The following is a 21,260-nucleotide window of genomic DNA, read 5'->3' as shown; positions in this document are numbered from 1 at the left end:
AAAAACAACTCTTTTCCCACTTCCCCCAATCACAAGAAGATTCTCCTATTTCTTTTTTCTCTCATTGTTTCTAGGAAAGAATTAATCCTCACCTGCTGATTTTATAATTTGTATTGAACAGGGACTTAACAAGTCATGAGACTCATTTGGAGCAATGCAAAAAATGGTAAAGAACCCCACTTGTTTCAGGACATGGAAGAGGAAATTCACCTCTGAGCAGACTCATGCCCTATGATCTCCTTATCCTATTCCTTAGACTTAGCCTTTTTTGGAATAAGTGTTCAGATTCCATTTGGGCTTGCATCATAAATCCCACTACCTGCTTCTAATGGCCTTTCTCATGAGTCATATAGTTGTCTCTTCCCTAAAGTTGTTCCACATTAAGATGTGAGCATTTGGGCAAGACAAGATTTAGAGTACAAAGCCCTCAAGGCCTATTACTGCTTTATTCCCCCCATAAGGCCACCTAATTGTGTTACAAATAATCCAATAGTTTTTGCCTTAAAGGCCATTCTGCACATTTCTGCTCCTCCACCCGACAGAAGCATTCTTTGACGCATGCCTGAATCCTGTGTTTCATTTTCCATGAAGGCACATCTGTCCTACTATCTTGGTGGCAGGGAGAATAATAACCAAGATTGACATCATTGCTCCCATCCACCTTCCCCCACCCCACCCCCAAGATTTAATGCTCCATTGACTTTCTTCTAGGCTGCATCCACTTTGTACTTAGTCTCCACTAAGAGCACTTGCTTTTGTGTAGTGAAATTAAGCAAGTGCCCTTTGTTCCTTTGTGCAGCTTTTGACTCTATAGAAATCCCTTTTTGCTTGTTCTTCCTCTGCAAATGGACAGGATTCTTTGAAAATGACTTGCTCCCAAAGCTGGGCCCTTTTGTTAATTTTCATGTCGCTGTGTTTAATTGGCATCTGGCTCAAGCCAGAGTCTGTCTATAAAGACCCAGGAAATACAAAGGAACAGATTAATGTTCCCTTTCTTTTCGGGTGGGGATGTGTGGGGCCATCTCCAAGGGTTCTGTGAAGCATAGGCCTACTCTGTGGTCTGGCTGGACAACAGGCCTATCAAAATATCAGGGCAAGTATGGTGGGGTTGTTTTTTTTTTTTTTTAAAACGTACTTGTAATGATTTCACCTTTAAGAATTATTTTTAAAATCTAAAAAGAAGGTTTCTTCAGGACAAAGCCAAAATGTAGCTAATTGTATGAAACCGTTTGCTTGCTTTGGATATAACGAGGCTTAATATTTCCCTTCTATTTGTTAGGGTAAACTTGCCCAGAATTTGTAATGAGACAATCCAGAACACTGGGCCTGATCCCACTGGAAAAGAGGGAATGAGTTATTCAGCCTCTGGAGCCATTAAAAACAAACAACTCCTCTTCAAAATAGCATTAGTGGTGACCCCAGAAAATAGACTTCTATTCCTTGTTTCCTATTTGTGAACCCTCATTGTGTTTGTCTCTCATGAGCAGGCCATTTGAACATAGCTATTATGATGGACCCGTTTTACAGATAACTAAACTAAGAAGTAGAGAGGTTTGTCGATGGCATTGCTAGGATTTGTAGCCAGATCCACAGAGGTTGGGAAGCTTTTTCTGCAATCAGACGTTCTCTTAGTGGGTATTAAACAGGATGTCATAGAATTCCACGTTTGTTATTTTACATACTGGAGATCAAGTAGTTTGGCAGGAGTCTTGTTTCTGTCCTGAGTTTGACTGTCAGCCATTAAGCTCACTTTTCCACTCTTTCCAGTGAGACCTATCTCAAACTTTCATAAAGAAATAAATAATTGATAACAACAACAACAACAACAACAATAATAGACATTTATTTTGCACTTTAAAGTTTGTAAAGAAATATGCATAAATTATTTCATTTGAACCTCCCAATAGCCCTGGGAGCAGAAGTATTGTTGATCCCATTTTACAGATAAGAAAACTGAGAGCTGTTAAGGAACATGCCCAGAGTCACATAGCTAGAAGGAATTAGAGGCCAAATTTGACCCCAGGCCTTTCTGACTCTAAATCCTGCATTTTCTCCAGGCTACCACTATGAATGGTTGAGATTAGAATACTTAGGACTTTGTTAGGTGTTTTCTGCCTCATTAAATAAAAAATTCACTTTGGATCCAGTATATCAAGTGTGTTCCTTTAAGAAACCATTTAGAGCCATTCTTTGCCCTCTTTCCCCTGTCCATCATCCCAGCATGGTATAGTAGAAAGAATTTTGGACTGGGGTAGTAGACCTAGGTTTGAGTTCTAGCCAAGTGATCTTGAACAAATCTCAGTCTCATTTTCTTATCATTTGAGTTGATTCATGACACTATCTGTTCTACCCATCTCACAGAGTTGTGAGGATCAAATAAGTTTTTGCAAAGTGCTTTACAAACTTGAAATACACCGAACCTTCTCATAAAACAGCTATTCTTGAGAAATCTGTCTTAAAGCTATTTCTCTCAAGCTTTTACTACATGTGGTTATAGGAAATAAAATTTGAGCTGTATACATCTGGTTCACTATATAGATAGATAAAGTATTAATTAAGTACTTAACATGTCAAGTACTGTGTTAAGTGCTGGGCATGGGATTTGACCAGGGTAGAGTTCAGCAGGAATATTATGCCACCTTGATCCAGTCTTAGATATTAGATCTCTGTCTTTATATTTTTATTGTCTTTATTTTCATTTATATTTAGCTTTCATATAACCTTTATATATTCATTCATTCATTTACTTAATTATCCATTCATTCATCAAATCCATCCACTTATTTATTTATCCATTCATTCACTCATTTGTTCATTCATTGATTCATTTATATTATGCAAGTATAATATGTAGTGAAATTTAGCATTTGCCCTTTGTTCCTTTGTGTAGTTTTTGACTCTATAGAAATCCCTTTTTCCTTGGTCTTCCTCTGCAAATGGACAGGATTCTTTGAAAGTGTCTTGCTTCCAAAGCTGAACCCTTTTGTTAATTTTCATGTCACTGTATTTAATTAGCATCTGGCTCAGGTTAGAGTCTGTTTATAAAGACCCTGGAAATACAAAGCAAGACAGCCTCTGCTCTCAAGGAGTGTACATTCGAATGTATAACATATAAAGGGGAGCTGGGAAGTGTGTATGTGTTCTGGGGGTGGTAGTAAGGAGATTATATGGACATTGTGGCATGGATACGGGAATGTCCAGGAAGTGTCATAGAGGTCTTGTTCCAGTCAACATAAGGCAAAAAGCTCACCTCTTGGAGTGAAGGAATTCAGGGAGAGAGCCCAAGGTTGAATAGGAATGGAAGGCACAGAGTAAGGATAATAATGAGTGAGATGTAAGCAATGTGGGGAGGAGATGCCTGCCCTGGTAGTCAAAACAAAAGTTACAGTAGGGTTCTATTGTATCTGTCTTCTCTGTTGGGTGTCTTGCATGCTGGGTGATGGCCTGGGAGGGATGGGCACTGACATCAGGCCAGCTCCCTGTTGTTCTGGCTGGCAGTGTGAGAGCGCAGGAACACTGACCTAGAGCTAGAAAGGCCCTCAGAGACCATCTAGTTTAACCCTCTGATGCCCAAGGAGTTTAAATGATTTGTCCAGGGTCACACAGAAAGTAACACAGGCAGGGCTGGGATTTGAACCCAGTCCTCTGTCTCCAAATTTAATGTGTTTTTTTTTTTAAAACTGTATCAGGCCCTGATATTTTTTCCTGAAAGAAACATAGCTTTCATCCTTACCACATCTCTATTCCTTGTATCCTTACTCCAATTGGCCTGTCCAGACAGGTTTTCTGACTTCTGAGTCTGAAGGGCAGAAATTAAGGCCCAAGTCTCCAACCCCAACCAAGAGGAGAATCAAATGATGTGAAAAACCAGAAGAGGTTTTAGGCCAACAGAAAATCATATACGACAGTAGAGAAATGGAGGAATTATAAAAAATGGTCATTTATAATCCTTCATGTAGTGCCTGGAACAGTATAATTTATCTGTTCAGCTCTTGTGTAGGCAGCCTGAGAGCCCCAGAAACAAATTTACATTTCATGAGTGGCCATTGCTTTGCAGAGATACAATAAAACATCAAAAAAGGACAATGAAATGCCGTGACACACAAATGCATTTTCTAAAACGGCATAAAATAATGACTTCGGAGGGGTTGGACAACTTGAGCCTCCCACTTCAAAGATTTGTTCACAACTGTTTCTATTAACAGAGAGGAAGCATAGAGGTTGGCTAACCCAGGGAAGGCCAAACCTCTTACCTTGGTGGAATGAAGCATGCTCTTAGACTCAAACATTTCCCATCATGTGATTGGGGTTATCAGATCAGATGAGGATTTCAAATCATTTCTACTTGGGAAAATAATGTGTGGATTCTCTGGCTAACAAGTTTGCTATTCCCAGCTTTTTCTCCTCCCTTGTAATCCTTTCTTTCTACCTTGCCCCTTTACTGTGACACATCCCCCGACCCTCCACCTCCACCTTTACCTCTAATATCTGCAACCTTCCAAGTTAGAAACTTCCAGTTTGCTAGCTAGTCGGTGTCTCTTTGAATGCACCTTGAGAGGTGGGAGACCAATCAGACCCACCTGGATGGGGCCCTATTCCTCCCTATAAAATACCTGACTTGCTCTCCCCCAGATGGCTTCTGAGGCCATCAATAGGGATGTTTAGAGTTTAGATTTCAGCATCTTGGAAGACCTCCGTGATTTTGAGCTCTGAAATTCCTCTTTCTGATCATAACCTTTTGATCTTCCATCTCTTCCTCTGCTTGACTCCTCCTAACCCGGAGATTCTCAACCTCTGATTCTATAAGGAGTCATGGATAGATTTCAAGGGGTTTGTGAACTTGGATGAGAAATAAATCTTTATTTTGAATAAACTCTATCTGAAACTTAGCGTTATTCTGAAAGTCAGGAAGTGAGACGGCAGCTAGTGGATACGGTGCCAAGCCTAGAGTCAAGAAAACTCCTTCTGAGTTCCAATCTAGCCTCAGTCTCTTACTAGCTGTGTGACCCTGGGCAAGCCACTTCACCCTGTTTGCCTCAGTTCCATATTTATAAAATGAGCTGGAGAAGGAAATGGCAAACCACCCCTGTATCTTTGCCAAGAGAACTCCAAATGGGGTAACAAAGAATTGGACATGACTGAAAAACAACTGAACGGTAACTGAGAAAGTGTCACATGGGCCACACCATGCTACCAAAGTGGTTCATGAAATAAAAAAGATGAAGAGCCCCTGTCCTAAACTTGTGTTTCTTCCTTGAGGGCATGGACTATTTCATTTTTGCCCTTATTTTTCATCCTTTTGCCCTTTATGCCCTTTAGCCCATTATCTAGCACAGCGCCTGGTGCATGGTAGGTGTTTAATAAATGCTGATTGATTAGTTGCTCCTCACCATAACCTCCATCCCTCCCTCTCCCCTTGCTCTTCCAGTTTATCACCTTTGCTCTGGCCTCACTTTCCTCCCTTAACATTCTTGACTCCCAAGTTAACCAGTTAAACTACACATCCTTCATTCTTGATTCCTTGATTTCTTGCCCTACTTTCATTCATTCTTGGACCATTCATACCATTTATCTTCTCCATTGGTATCCTTGCTGTGTTGAACAATGATGGAGGAATTCATATTTCCATGCCAACTGAACCTGCTAAAAAATTTATGTGCTCAAGTCTCAACTGGGCCCTCAAGGATATTTGACCATTCTTTTCTTTATCCAGTTCCCCTCTGCAGCTGTTCCATACCTTATCTTCACTCATTAAGAGCATGATGACCTATCCCAACTCTCCTCTCTTCCAGCAGATTTCCTCTCCTCCTACTTTACTGAGGCCATTCATGGTGAGCTCCCTCATTTCACCTTTGCCACACCTTAAAAACCCCCTGTGTCTTCACTCACCTCCTTCTTGATCACTCCTGTCTCGGAGGTTTTGGTGACTAGTCTTCTCGACAAGGCCAATATCTATACTCCTTCACTCCATCTCATCCCTTCCCATCTCCTCCAGGAGCCTGTTCCAGTGATCATTCCTTCTCTTTTTTTCATCTTCCTTTTTGCCCTGGTTACTGACTTCTTTTCTGAACCCATACCCCAAGGTCTAAGCTACAAACATGCTCTGGTCTATAACTATGTTTAAAAAACTTTCCCTAGACCATGCCATCTCCTCTATTATTGTTTTATAGCTCTTCTCCTTGCCAAACTCTAAAAAAAGGTTTTCTGTGTTTGATGTTTTTGCCCCATCAAAGGTTCTACACATCCTGAGGAAACAGATCTGGTCCTTTTTTTTTTCTTTTCTCCAGGATGGTTCAGACAACTCCTTCCTAAGTAGGGCTTGGGGGATCAAAGGGTGGGATTATTGGGAGGTACCTTGCTTTTCAATGACATAGTTGAGGTCAAACTGTTTTTACATACTCACGAGGAAAGATTAGCTGTAAAAAGGGAGAATTCCTGATTAAGTCCTTGGTTGAAGGAGGCAGAGTCTTTATCTAGCCTGAATAGAAGGAGGGGGCAGCCTCACAGTAGAGACCTCTAGAGAGGCAAGGATTTGGTATGTCTCCTAGATATGGTTACCAGGGAGGTGGAGATTTTGGTTAGTGGGTCAGGAAATGCTGAGTGGGTGGGTGGGTGGCAGCAACGGAGGAATATTAGTATCAGCTTAGTTCCCAGCACAGGTTATATGAGGCTTATGGTCTCTTAGTTATTTGCAAAAGATGACCTTAACCTTGTGGTGGGGATTGGTGATGATGTCATAGGTGTCATTGGTACCATTGATGTGATGACCCTGATGTTCCTGGTCCTGCCTGTTGAATCACCTCCTACAGAAATTAACACTTTGTTCTAAAATATAGAGACATTCCTTCAGAAGCTACTGTTATGCCCAGTTTTGAGATTATGTGATTGGGCTAATAAGCAAGTAGGAAAGTCAATAAGCTTATTGCAATCTCTCTAATATACTAGGATCATTGGTGAGATGACTGACTTAATCTACTACCCATAGGCTCTGACCATTTATTGCACTGAGGAGAATTCCCTGTTCCTGTCCTGCTCTGGTCCATTGGCATGGTCATGGAGGGGCTTTCTGAGGCTCAGATCACTGTGTGCCATAGTTACCTAGCTAGTTCAGATGAGAAAAATCTTGTACTGGTCTCAACTCTCCAGAGAGTTAAGTCAAAAGGATTATCCAGGTGATTGGATAAACACTTCACTTAATTGAGTTGGCCAGGTAAAGGAGTTTTTGAACATATTTGTTCCTGGCTATTGAATATGTTTTGTTCTGCCCAGTGAACATGGTTAATTCTGTTGTTTAGAATTTTACTGTAATTAACTCAAATGTTGGGCTGGATGACATCTTCTCCCTTCCCCTTAAGACATAATTATGCAGTTCTTTGTCCCTTTGTTTAGATACATATGAAACAGAATTAACAATAATTCTCGCTTACACAGCATTTTTATGTTTCTGGAGAAGGAGTCTGGAGAGAGAGTTCAAGTAGTGCAAGTATTAATCATTTCTGTTTTCATAAGGCAGCTAAGTGGGGAAGTAGATAGAGAGCTGGGGCCCAGAATCAAGAATACCTGAGTTCAAATGTGACCTTAGATACTAAGGAGCTGGTGTTGTTGAGCAAGTCATTTCACTTTTGTTTGCCTCAGTTTCCTCAACTGTAAAATAGGGATTATAATAGCACCTATCAGGGTTGTTGTGAGGATCAAATGAGACAATTTTTGTAAAGTATCTGGCACAAAATAGGCTCTATGAAAGTGCTAGCTCTTATTATTACTCTACAGATGAAGAAACTGAGGTTGGAGGAGGCAAAATAGTGGCCATGAGTTGTATACCTTGTAACTTTTGGAGTTAGGAACTAGTCCAGGACTCCTGATTTGAATTCAGAGATGCATCCCACTATGCAACACTGTCTTTCTTTGTGAAACAAACCAAAAAAGGTTTGGACTGTGCAAATAGATCAGCGAAGTACCTTCAAAACAAATGTTCAGTTTGAATTTCAGACCTTAGGTTGGAATATGGTGCGACTGGGGTCAAAGCCATGGGTTCGGTGTCTATTTAATTCTAGCTTATCTAACAAGACAACACTCCTACTTGGAACTGCTTATATCGTGTGTATAGATTCTCAACTTTGGAAAACCCTTCCCTTTACAGCTAGATTGTGTAGTAGATAGAGTGTTGGGCATGGAGTCATTATCTTCTTGACTTCAAATCTGGCCTCAGACACTTACTAGCTGTGTGAACCTGGGAAAATCACTTAACCTTGTTTGCCTCAGTTTCCTCATCTGTAAAATAAGCTGGAGAAGGAAATGGAAAACCACTCCAGTATCTTTGCCAAGAAAACCCCAAATGGGAACATGGAAAGTTGGACAAGATTGAAAATGACTGAACAACAACAAATGTGGCCAGACCACATCAATCCACAATTAAAAGAAATCCACTTTAAATTATGTACTGGACCATTTGTACCGGCCGCGCCGACCTTGTGTCAGCCATGCTGACCCTCTCCTCCTATAAGGAGCAGGCTTCCAGAGTCATACTCACTCTCGAGTCTTCGGTCCTCAGCCGGATAAACACACAGAGACGAGCCATCAGGAGGCACTAACACCAGAGCTTTATTCAGAGGCCATCACAGCAAGCCATCACAGCAAGCCCAAGCAGCAAGGCCAGAGCAACAGAGCAGAAGCCAAGAGAGAGAGCGCGTGATCTGACCACGCTCGTCCTTAAGTACCTACTTAGCCCCTCCTCCCCAGCCCGCTTACTAGCCAATGATTGTAGGGTCAGATACCGGAAGGGGCTGTCTGAGTTTAGCACACCAAGGGGGAGGGAGTGACGTAGGAGGCTAGGACCGGATACAGGAAGGAGGCGTCTGGGAGTAGTGCATAGACAGAGTACGTGACCTAGGAAGTCAGACTCAGATACTGGGAGGAGGCGTCTGGGGTCAGTGCTACACAAAGGGACCCAGGAAGTCAGGAAGGTCACAAGATGGAGGTGTCTGGGGTTGACGTTGCATATAGGGAGGGGACTAAGCAAAGGGAACTCAGTCCTCTGCCGTCCCACTCCCACGTGGCACCGCCCCTTGCCTCAGGAGCACAAGCTCTGGCTACTTCCTTGCACCCAGCTTATCTCACATAGCACTGCCCACTGCCTCAGGGCTTCTCTGTACCCAGCCCATCCCAGTTCACCACGACTCTGCCTACCACAGCCCCTGCCTCGACTTCCAAAAATACCCAGATCTTACCCTACTCTTGCCACAGCGCCCAACTGGCAACTGCCAACATCAGACAGTCCCTCACACCCATTAAATGGTATTACTTCATCTTCCCATCCTGGGTTCTTGAGACTAAGTAATTCTTCTGGTATCTTGGCCTTGACTTCTCTTTTTGCCTTCTTTTGGCTCTTCTTCTCATTATCTACTCATCACTAACTGACTCAGCACTAACATTCCCTTATCCTTTTATCATGTCCCTCTTTTATGGATTTCTGACCCACAACTGCTGTTCTGGTCCCCAAGACAGTGCTACAATCTCTGTTTCATCTTCACTTTTGTCTCTGAGGCCTGGAGGCTGTCCTTGGCTATTGAAGTCCCCACCACCCAGCCTGAGGTGTAGCACACCAAGGTATAGAAAAGACAATTGACATTTCACTGACCACTATGACTCAACTCACCATCCCTGTGATTCTATTGATCAAAATGTTCCCTAGCCACCATTCACCAATTTGTCTTGTCTCCCTCATTTAAAATTTAAGATCCTTTAAAAAATGACTTTCTTACTTTTTATATTGGTAACCCCAGTGCTTAGCACTGTTCCTGGTACATAGGAAGTGCTTTTAATAAATGATGCATGAATGAATGGAGGCACATTTATTTTAATTTTTTATTCATTTTTAATTTAAATACATAAAGACAAAAAAGGGGAACATTTCCATGTACACAGTACAGCCTAAAAAGAGGATTTACTATAAAACCATGAATTTACATTTCACACTGTTTACTATTTTTTGAAAAACTATATAATAAGTACTACTCCTTGGTTTTAAAGCTACTCTGCTTATTATGCTTCCTTCTACATTTTCTTTTATTCTGTGCTGTGTACTTTTTATAGTTTTTTCCCTTCCTTCCTTCTTCCCACCCTAGAAATGGATACCATTAAACACGCATATGTATATACATATTTATACATACACACATATATATGTGTGTATATGGTTTTATATGTATGTAAAACCATACTAGACATACTTCTATTTGTCAGTTCTTTTTCTGGAAGCAGATAGCATCTTCCTTCATATATCCTTTGTAGCTAATTTGGGTATAAAATGACTTAGTCACTCAAAATTGTTCTTAAAACAAAATTGCTGTTATTATACACAATGTTCTCTTGGTTCTGTTCATTTCACTCTTCATTATTTCATGCAAATCTTTCTATGTTTTTCTAAAACCAACAAGCTCCTCATTTTTTATAGCATAGTAATATTTCATCATGGTTATATACTTCAACTATTCAGCCATTCTCCAATTGACAGGAATCCCTGCAATTTCCAGTTCTTTGCCACCACAAAGAGAGCTGCTCTAAATATTTCAGAACATATAGGCTCTTTTCCTTTCTCCCTAATCATCTTGAGAAACAAACCTAATAGTGGTTTTGCTGGATCAAAGGGCATAGGCAATTTAATAACTCTTTGGGCATAATTCCAGATCACTCTCCTCAATGGTTGGGTTAATTCACAGTTCCACCAAGAGTGAATTAGTGTCCTAATTTTTCCACATCACCTCCAACATATGTTGCTTTCCTCTTCTATCATTTTAGCTAATCTGATAGGAACATTTATTAAACTACTTTGCTGGGCTAAGCACTGGAGATACAAATATAAAAAGCAAGAAAATCCTTATTCTAAAGGATCTTAAATTCTAAATGAGGCAGACAAGACAAATAGGCAAGTGGTGGCCAGGGAACATTTTGATCAATAGAATCACAGAGATGGTGAGTTGATTCATAGTGGTCAGCGAAATATCAGTGTCTTTTCCTGGAGTGATGGTACTTTGAGTATTGTGCCCAGAGAAAGAGAGAGAGAGGGAAGGATACACATGTGTGGTGCTGGCACCATTGGTTAGGGCAACAATATGCAAGATATTTAGAGTGCAAGTTCCTAGATGACAGAGACTTGTGTGTGTGTGTGTGTGTGTGTGTGTGTGTGTGTGTGTGTGTGTATGTATCCTTAGCACAATATTCTGCCCATAGTAGGAGCTTAATAAACATTTGTAGAAACAACAAGAGTGTGTTTAGCCTGGCAATTAAGTGGTGCAGTGGATAGAGTGCTGGACCTGGAGTTGGGAAGCCCTGAGTTCAAATCTGGCCTCAGACCCTTTCTAGCTATGTGACCTTGGGCAAGTCTTAACCTCTTAACCTCTGTCTGTCTTAAGTTTTTCAACTGTAAAATGGGGAGAATAAAGCACCTGCCTCACAGGGATATTGTGAGGATCAAATGAGATTATATTTGTAAAGTGCTTATCACAGTGCCTGGTACATAGTAGGTGCTTGGTAAATGCTTGCTTCCTTCCTTCACTATGCATCTTCTACACAGTTTTGCACTCTGCCAGAATCTTCCAGTATTCATTGCATCTTGTGATTTAGGAAGAGACATCAAAGCTTGGAGATTAAAGATATCTACTTAGGAGCAACATTATTTGCTGTGGAGTAATATTTCAATTTGCTGGTTATAAAACCCTTCACTGACTGCATATAATTTTCACCTTTGGTAGACAGTATCTATTCATGCTGAATGAGCATCAGTTGAAGCAACTGGGGATGTTTAACCTGGAGAAGAGAAGATTCAGAGAGGACATGATTGTTGTTTTGTTGTGTCTGACTCCATGATTTTTCTTGGTAAAGATACTGGAGTGGTTTGCCATTTTCTTCTCCAGCTCATCTTATAGAAGAGGAAACTGAGGCAAACAGAAGTTAAGTTGCTTTTCCAGGGTCACACAGCTAGTAAGTCTGAGGCCAGACTGGAACTCAGGTATTCCTGACTCCCAGGCCCAGTACTCTATCCATTGGTTACCTCGCTGCCCCAGGACTTGATAGCTGTCTTCGAGTTTTTGAAGGTCTACTTTGTGGATAAGGATTAGATTTGTTCTCTTTGGCCCTAGAAGGCATAACAAGGAACAACAGGTAGAAGCTGTGAAGAGGCAAGTTAAGTCTTGATGCTAGGAAAAAAAAACAAACAAAAATCCCTTATTAATAATTAAAACCATGCAAAATTGGAGTGGGCATTTTCCACGTAGGGTGGCTTTCCCCTCCTTAACGGTTTTCAAGCACAGGCTGGATGACTACTTGTCTGGGATTCCTTTTGTGTATGGGTTGGCTTTTTTGAGGTCCCTTCCAACTCGCAAACTCTGTGATTCTATGATCTGTGCTGGGAAGATTGGAAAGGAGGTCTTGGGAGAACATGAATGAACTTTTCTGGGTTTATACATTTCCCACCGAATCATATAGGAAAGTAGTTGGAATCTTAACACACACATGTTACAGGAGATAGACAATAAATTGTACCTGCCCTCAGGCAAAGAGAGCACCAGTTATCATAAAATTGGAGGAAGAATATGAGCTATAAGCATGGAGAGTTATGTTAGTGAGGAAGTAAAGATAATGTGGGTTTTGCTGGAGAGCTTGCTCCTTCCAGAAGGAGTTTTCCAAGGTGGAAACTGGTGTTATTTGGTTTTTTTAAAAAAAATCAAATGATTTATAGTTAAAAAAAAAGATTTTGTTGGCATCTTCATTAAACACCAACAATAATGATGATAATAATTCACATTTATCTATGTCTTCAAATCCATTATTTCATTTGAGCTTTACAGTAATCCTAGGAAGCAGGGAGGTACTACAAACATTTTACAAATTACAAATATTCATATTTTGCAGATGTAGAACCCCAGATTAAGAACACCTGGAGATGGTCTCTAAGGTTTCATCTAGCTTTAGCCCCATGATCTTACTTTTTTCAGTCTCATTTCATACCACTCTTTCTATATTATAGTCAAATAGGCAGCATGGTATAGCCACATTTAAAGCCACACAGCTAGTCAGAGGCGCCATCTGAACTCAGATCTTTTGGATTCCAAGTCTAACACTCTCATCTACATCACACTGTCAAGATTAAAAAAGGCACAGATGATAAAGGTATGAAGAAGAAGCATAGGTTAAAAAATAAACAATGATTAATTCTCAGTTTTTGGTATGTGATTCTAGAGATGTGCTCTGAGATGTGTGGGTATGTATGTGCCTATTCAGACTTAACCCAGCCCATCTCTTTTACTAGCTTTTACGATTTCCTGGCAGTTTAACCCTATTGTCTGAATCTCAGTAATGGGGAGAAAGAGGAAAAAAAGAGGGGTAGATCCTTGATCAGCTGAATCCTTGCATAATCATGTTGACAGTGTTACTTTCCATACTTAAGATGAGATACTATGTTTCCTCTAACACTCTTTATTCTGTTTCTCAGGTTCCCATCTCCTAGCTGTGACTCTTAAAAATCCTGACCTGTATTAGTATATTTTAATACATCTTTTATTTCTTAAATATGTTTTTATTTTTTAAATATTTATTTAAATATTTAAATTTAAACAAAATATTTTATGTAAATAAATACATAAACGAATACATAACATATATAATAAATCTGCAAATGAATAAAATATAAATATTAATGGTAAATATAATAATAAATGAATATATAAATAAAACAAATAGAAATTTAAATATATTTAAATATTTTAAAATAAAACAAACAGAATATTTATTTAAATAGTTAAATTTAAATATGTTTTTAAAGTTTCTTTTCAATGATGAATCAATGAAAGAATTATCCATTTGGAGAAGAGGTAGCTGAAAGTCTCATTAGTGTCCCTTTTCAACACTTTATTCCCTCTTCAGTTTTATTTGCTTTTGACTTCTAAATAATACATGTTTAGGTGTCACTCCTTTCTTCTGTTGGGCCAAATGTATCCCCCGCCTCCATTATGACATAGGCCTAAAGTCTAATAATTGAGATGTTGGTTCATTAATAATAATAGCATTTATAGATCACTTTAAAGTTTACAAAGAGCTTTATACATTTTATCTCATATGATTCCCACAACTACCCTGGAAAAGAGGTGCTGTTATTATTGCTGTTTTATGACATTAAGTGATTCATCATTATTAGCTGTGTCACACACCTAGAAAATGTCTGAGGCAGGATTTGAACCTAAGTCTTCCTGAATCCAGGTCCAGGACTCTGTGCACTGTACCACCTAGCTGCTTCAGGAATGGCTTAGGAGTTAATAATACCCAAATCTGACCATGTTGTTCTCCTGCTCACTAAACCTCAGTGTCTTCCTATTATTTGTATATAGATGCCTTAGCTTAGTATTCGAGACCCTCCATAATCTAGCTCCAACCTACCTGGTATAGAGAAAAGTGCATTGACTCAGGAGTCAGAGGGTGCTAGTTCAAATCTTGCCTTTCGTGTTTATTATGTATGTGACCTTAGTCTAATCACTTAACTTCTCTAGCTCTCAATTCCCTCATTTGTAAGATTGAGAGGTTGGGTAAGGGTTTCTTATGCTTTCTTGTGTTGTGGACCCTTTTGGCAGGCTAGTAAAACTTAGGGTTCCTCTTTAATTCTTTTGGTTTTGTTTTACAATGTCTTGATTTCTCATGAAGTCACTAGCTTCCAATTGTTCCATTCTAATTTTTAAGGAAGCATTGTCTTCAGTGAGCTTTTGGACTTCCTTTTCCATTTGCCCAACTCTACTTTTTAAATTATTCTTCTCCTCATTGGCTTTTTGGACCTCTTTCGCCATTTGGGTTAGGCTATTTTTTAAGGTGTTATTTTCTTCAGTATTTTTTTGAGTCTCCTTTAGCAAGCTGTTAACTTGCTTTTCATGATTTTCTTGCATCACTGTCATTTCTCTTCCCAGTTTTTCCTCTACTTCTCTTACTTGCTTCTCAAAGTTCTTGGCCTGGGACCAACTCATATTTTTCTTTGAAGCTTTGGATGTAGGAGCTTTGACTTTGTTGTTTTCTTCTGGTTGTATGTTTTGATCTTCCTTGTCACCAAAGAAAGATTCTATGATCTAACTTTTTTTGCACAGTTTGCTCACTGTCCCAGCCAATTACTTGAGTTATAAACTCTTTGTTAAAGTAGGGGTCTGCTTCCAGTGTGGAGAATGTACTGTCCCAATCTTCGGGGGTTTTGTGCAGCTGTTTTCAGAGATACTTCTAGGGACCTGTAAATTTTTTGTTCTAAGGTGGTACAATCAAGGGTGAGGTGTTTACTCCTTTCTTGGCCTGTGCTCTGGTCTATGAGTGACCACAAGCACTCTTTTCTGCCTTGGAACTGTAAGGATTCCCTCTTCACTACTACTACAAGTTCCACCACGTCAGTGCTCCTCCTTGCCTCAGGACCGCCACCCAGAACTGTGACCCAGATCCAAGCATGGGCAAAGCAAGAGATTCTTGCCTCACCACCAAAAAAGAGATCCCTGCAATCTCCCCTCTGATCAGCCACTCAATTCCCCCTCATTCCATGGGCTGAGCTCTGGAAGTAGCTGCTGCACCAGGAGTGGGGCTGGGACTAAGCTTCTATTTCACCCTGGTCACAGACTTTTCCTACTGACTTTCTAAGTTGTCTTTGGCATTTATGGGTTCAGAAGTCTGGAAACTGCCACAGTTGCCTATGATTTCATCCTCCAAGGCCTGCTCCAGGTTTGCTGAGGTCTGGTCTTTGCCTGCGCATCCACGCTGAACTGCATTCTTCTCCCAGCCCAGTGTGATAGACCTTTCCAATCAATTATCCAGGTTGTCTTGGGCTGGAAATTTGTTTCACTCTTTCTTTTTGTGAGTTCTGCTGCTCTAGAATTGTTTAGAGCCATTTTTTACAGGTATTTGGAGGGGCTTAGGGGAGAGCTCAAGCAAGTCACTGCTTGTCTGCCTTCTTGGCTCCACCCCCAAGGTTCCTCTTTCAGAATAATACCTTTTTATTTCTTAAAATCATAATTGAAAGAAATGCTAAATTTTAGCTAGAGGTCAATGAAAATAACAATACAATTGTTGGAGGGCATCTAAATTCATAGACACCCTGAAATTTATCCATGGCCTTGTTGAGGAGGTCTGTGAATCCCAGATTAAGAACCCCTGGAGATGATTTCTAAGGTTCCTTCTAGATTTAGCCCTATGATCTTATTTTTTCCAGTCTCATTTTATACCATTCTTTCTCCATTCCAGCCAAAGAGGCAGTATGGGGTAGCAGGGGTGGGGAACCTGCAGCCTCAAAGGCACATGTGGCCCTCTAGGTCCTCAAGTACGGCCATTTGACTAAATCCAAATTTCACAGAGCAAGTCGCCTTACTAAAAGGATTTGTTCTGTAAAATTTGGACTCAGTCAAAAGCATGTGCCCAAGGACCCAGAGGGCCACATGTGGCCTTGAGGCCGCACTTTCCTTATCCCTATAATAGCCACATTGCCAATGAGCCAGCCTCAGAGTCAGAAAGGCCAGCCTCAGACACATATTAGCAACAAGACCTTCAAGTTACTTAACTCTTAGTGCTCTAGAGAAGTCTCTCAGACTATGACTGGTAGAGAAGGTACCAAGCTGCATTGGTAGAAGGACAACAAAATCACAGGTCCTGTCCCTGTCCCTATGTTCTAATCAAAACAGTTCCTCTAGTCTCAGTCTATCCTTTCCCATCTCTGAACCTTTGCACAGACTTTTTCCCATTCCTGAAATATTCTCTGTTCCCTCTGCCACTTACTTCAATCTCTACTCTCAATTCCGGGTATCTGTTTGCCAAAATCCTCCCCTTCCTTCAAGATACATTTTGGCCACCAGGTCCTCCATTAAGACTTCCCTGTCTCTTCCCCATATCCACTCCTAAAATGATCCCCCTTCCTTCAATTTCTCATTCCATCATGCTTAGTTCTTTCCCATCCACTTATGGAACAATGTATTTTATAAGTATTTATGTGATTTTTCTTCTCCCTGTCTACCAGACTAAAAAAGTCCTTGAAAGGAGACACTTTGCATTGTTTTGTCTTTGCATCCCCAGCAGGATGGTGAATTGCTCATCATAGGTGCTTAGTAAATATTTGTTGAAAGGGAAGGCTAGGGTAGAGTTGTAGATGTGTTTAGCTTTGGTAATAAGAGGAAAGGAAATGGAAAGGGTTTGGTGATGATGAAGGAGGGCAGAGAATGATTTCTTCTGGCTTTTCTTTTGTTGTTACTGTTCACTCCTGAGGCAGGTACAAATGAACCCAATTGTGACATGGAAAATTGAATTGAAACATTGTAAATATTGATCCTTTTAAAACATAGGCCTTTTGGGTCTGCACCACCTCTTGGCAATCTGAGAAGCCACTCATGAAAATCTCAAATAGTAACTGTCTGGAAAGATGTTGAAATCTGGTCATAAAAGCAACCAATAGCAAACAATCACAGCAACAAGCTGGTGTTCAGGGTCAATGGCAATTGAGCTGAACCATGAGAGTGGTTATAGGCCAAGGATAACAGGCCCTTTCATGATAGAGATATCATTATTTCATGATGGAGAAACTTAATGTCATCTTCTGTGATGCTATGACAATGCTGTTGTTGGTGGGGAGATTTGTCTGCTATTATTCACTGTTTCTTTAGGTATTTTCTATTGTGTACCTGGATTTTAGGAAACCACTGCCCTGGCAGGCATGGAAGATGATTAGGAGGAAAGCAGTGGAACCTAGTATATGGGGCAATGAATTGGATTCAGGAAGAACTGGGTTAAAATCCCATCTCAGTCACTAGCTGTGGGACCCTGGACATGTTACAAAACACTTAACTTCTGTGTAATCAATTTTCTCACATCTAAAAATGAGGGGAGGAGGACTGAACTTTAGGACCTTTAAGGACTGTCTATGATCGGATGATGTGGGGTTGGGGAGAGGGGAAGAGGGAGATGAAAGCTATAACTAAGCAATCCAAATAAAAAGAAGTGGGAGGCACAAACAACTGAGCCAAGGAGAGACCTCAGCAGATACTATCAGTACTACTCAGTAGTTACTACAGTACTACTCAGTAGATACTACAGTACTACTCAGTGGATACAAGAGCATACCTGCCCAAGCAAAGTGGAAACTGAGGAAATGACTGCTTAGTTAGTTTTAGGAGAGAATGGAAATCAGAGATTGGCAGATTAAGATTATCAGGGATTATAAATTCCTTAAAGGTAGGGAATGAGTAGGGATTGATACTTAAGCCCATCCTTAATTTGCCCCAGGGTGCATCTGTTCTTTCAGTTTGGCCAATGAATTGGGAGCCATGGGTACTTGTGAGTGTGCATGTTCTCTATATATGTATGTATTCGTGTGTGCAAATTTGGAAAGAAAAAAAAAGCAGTTTGGGTGGGGGGGTGGGGATGCTAGAGTTTGGGAAAGAGGATCATGGCTGTGTGGTCTAGGGTCATATAGCTTCCATAGAGAAGGGCATCTAGAATGGCAATAGAGAACTTCACCATAATGAGTAAAATTTACTGTTCCATGAAGCTAGTTAATTTCCTTCACGCAAACCAACCAAAACTGGGAAGACAGGCCAAGGCTGGCAAGAGCTTCCAGAGGCTAGAGCCATTTACATTCCAAGGTGGTTAATGAAGTGACTATCCAAGATGAGTGCCCCTGAAAAGGCTGAAGCCAGGAGAAAAAAAATTTTTAAAGCCAACTGGGGCAGAACATTGCTTATGCAGAGTGTTAGGCAACAAGGGAAGGACTTCTGTAGTTACATGACCTGTGAATCTAAAGTGAGAGAGGAGATTATAACAAAGGCCCAAACCCAAGTTAGTAGCCTAGACTTCCAAATCTAGGGCAAATTGATGACATAGATTCCTCATAGGCTTAGCCATCTTAACAGCCTTGTTAAACAAATAACACACCAGATAGAAACTTAGAAGTAGAATAAGAATTTAGTTCTAATAGGATTGGGTTGGTTTGCTTTATGGAATGAATGGATGAATGAATGAATGAATGGTTGGAAAAAATGATTAAGTGTATATTATATGCCAAGCATTGTGTTGTGTTAGAGATACCAATTCAAGTAAGCAAGACAATCTCTACCCTCATTGAAGCAGGGGAAAGAGATTCATAAAGGATTGGTCATAGGACAGTTGATTGATATGCCCTTTTCCAGAAATGATAGTGTTGATTTGATTACTGGTTTCAGATTTAGAGTTGGAAGTGGTGGTGGTGGTAGTGGGGTACATGTGCAGCAGTATGGCATGGAGATGACTAAGAAATGACATGGTGGGTCTGGGTTGGGTCTAGGTCTGATAAGGTGGTTGCTCACCAGTCAGAGTCTATAGTCCCAGGGGTAAGAGATAGGGGTGCATAGAGTGATCAGGGAAGAGTCCCCCCCTCTGACAAGAGACTTGCTTTGTCTCCCTTAGATGGGGACAACCCCATCTCCCCAATCTTGTCTCCAGAAAGATAAAAAACAGTTGCTGACATTTATATTGTGGTTTTGGTGTTTGCAAAGTGCCTTTGCCACATTATCTCTTTTGGTCATCACAATAACCTTGAAAGGTGAGTATTTATAATGGCCCTAGTAGCCTCCCCTACTCTGCTAAATGAAAAATTCCCTGGGTTACTATGTCAGAGTAAGATCGGAAATGGGAAAGATAAGGGAATAGACATTTATTATGTACTTACTATTCACCAGGCATTGTGTTAAGAGCTTTACAAATATTATCTCATTTGATCCCAATGGTTCAAAGCCTCTTTCCCACTGGGAAAGTTTGATTATCAACTAGATGTCAAATCCCCAGAAGTCTTCCCTCTCCTCACTATAATGAATCAGCACTAGTCCCTAGGTTCAGGTTCTTTGCTCCCTTTCCACAAATGCCTGTTGCTGCTTAATCCAGGTAAAAACTCTATAAAAACCCACCAGAATTTACTGGATAAGAGTGTCCCATTCTTTGTAGTATCCCAAAGAGGTGATATTATTATATCCAGTTTACAGGTGAGGAAATTAAGACTCAGGGACACTAAGTGATTTTTGCATTGTCACATAGCTAGTAAATGTTGAGAGGCAGGCCTCAAGCCAAATCTTGCTGATTCCATATGTAACACCTTTTCCATTTTACTAAATCCACTCATCTTAGACCAGAAGTTCTTAATTTTGTGTCATGAATCCCTTCGGTACTTTGGTGAAACCTATGGAACTTTTTTCAAAATGTTTTTAAATGCACAAAAATATAATAAGGTTGCAAAAGAAACCAAGTATATTGAAATACAGCTATCAAAATATATAAAAAATAGTTCATGAACCTTAGTTTAAGAATCCCCACCCTAGAAGAAGGCCTAATTCCCTGTACATTTGACTGTAGGATTCAGATTAACTTTTAAGGTTTTTCATCTATAACTAGTATTTTATTATGCCTTGGCCATGGTAGAGGGGTCGAGAGGGGTGTGCTAATGGGGAGGAATTCACATGGGGCATGTATTACTGCCCAAGAGAAAACTTTTGGAACTTACTTTTTAATTCTTTAATTACAAATTTTTTTTTTTAACAATGGGAATTTCTTTTAAAAACATTACCTTTATTTCCAAACACATCTCTATTCCCTGCTCTGCCTGGTAAACCAGCCCTTGTGACAAAGATTTAAGAAGAAAGGAAAAAAAAAAGTTTAGCTGAATTAATCCACACATCAGTAGAATTTGACAATCTATTCAGTGTTCCACAACCCAAATCTCCTACCTCTGCAAAGAAAAGAGAGAGGAGAGGTACATTTTCTCTTCTCTTCCCTGGGGACAAGTTTGGTCAGTATAATTACACAGAGTTTAATTTCAGTTTTGTATGTATGTATTCTTTCTATTTACATTTTTGTAGTCAGTGTGTACATTGTCTTCCTAGTTCTGCTTATTTCTTTTTGCATCACTTCATATAAGGAGGCCTCATATAATGTTTTCACCATATTCATCATTTCTTTTGGCACAGTAGTATTCCATTATATCCATATAAAACAATTTGTTTAACTCCCTCTCAATTGATGGACATCTAATTTGCTGAAAGAAATAAAAGGAAAGAAGGAAAGAAAATAAAGGAAAGGACAGAAGGAAGGAAAGAGGGAGGGAAGCAAGCAAGAAAGGAAAAAGAATGAATGAAATAAAGAGAAGAGGGAGGAAGGGAGGGTAGAAGAAAGAAAAGGCTAAAGGAAGGAAGAAAGAGAGAAAAAAGGAAAGACTAAAGGAAGGAAGAAAGAAAGGAAGA

This window comes from Vombatus ursinus, unplaced genomic scaffold (assembly GCF_900497805.2).
Source record: "Vombatus ursinus unplaced genomic scaffold, bare-nosed wombat genome assembly UNPS02014807.1, whole genome shotgun sequence".
Taxonomy (NCBI): Eukaryota; Metazoa; Chordata; class Mammalia; order Diprotodontia; family Vombatidae; genus Vombatus; species Vombatus ursinus.
The sequence above is the reverse complement of the archived record's forward strand: the minus strand, read 5'-3'. Positions refer to the sequence as shown.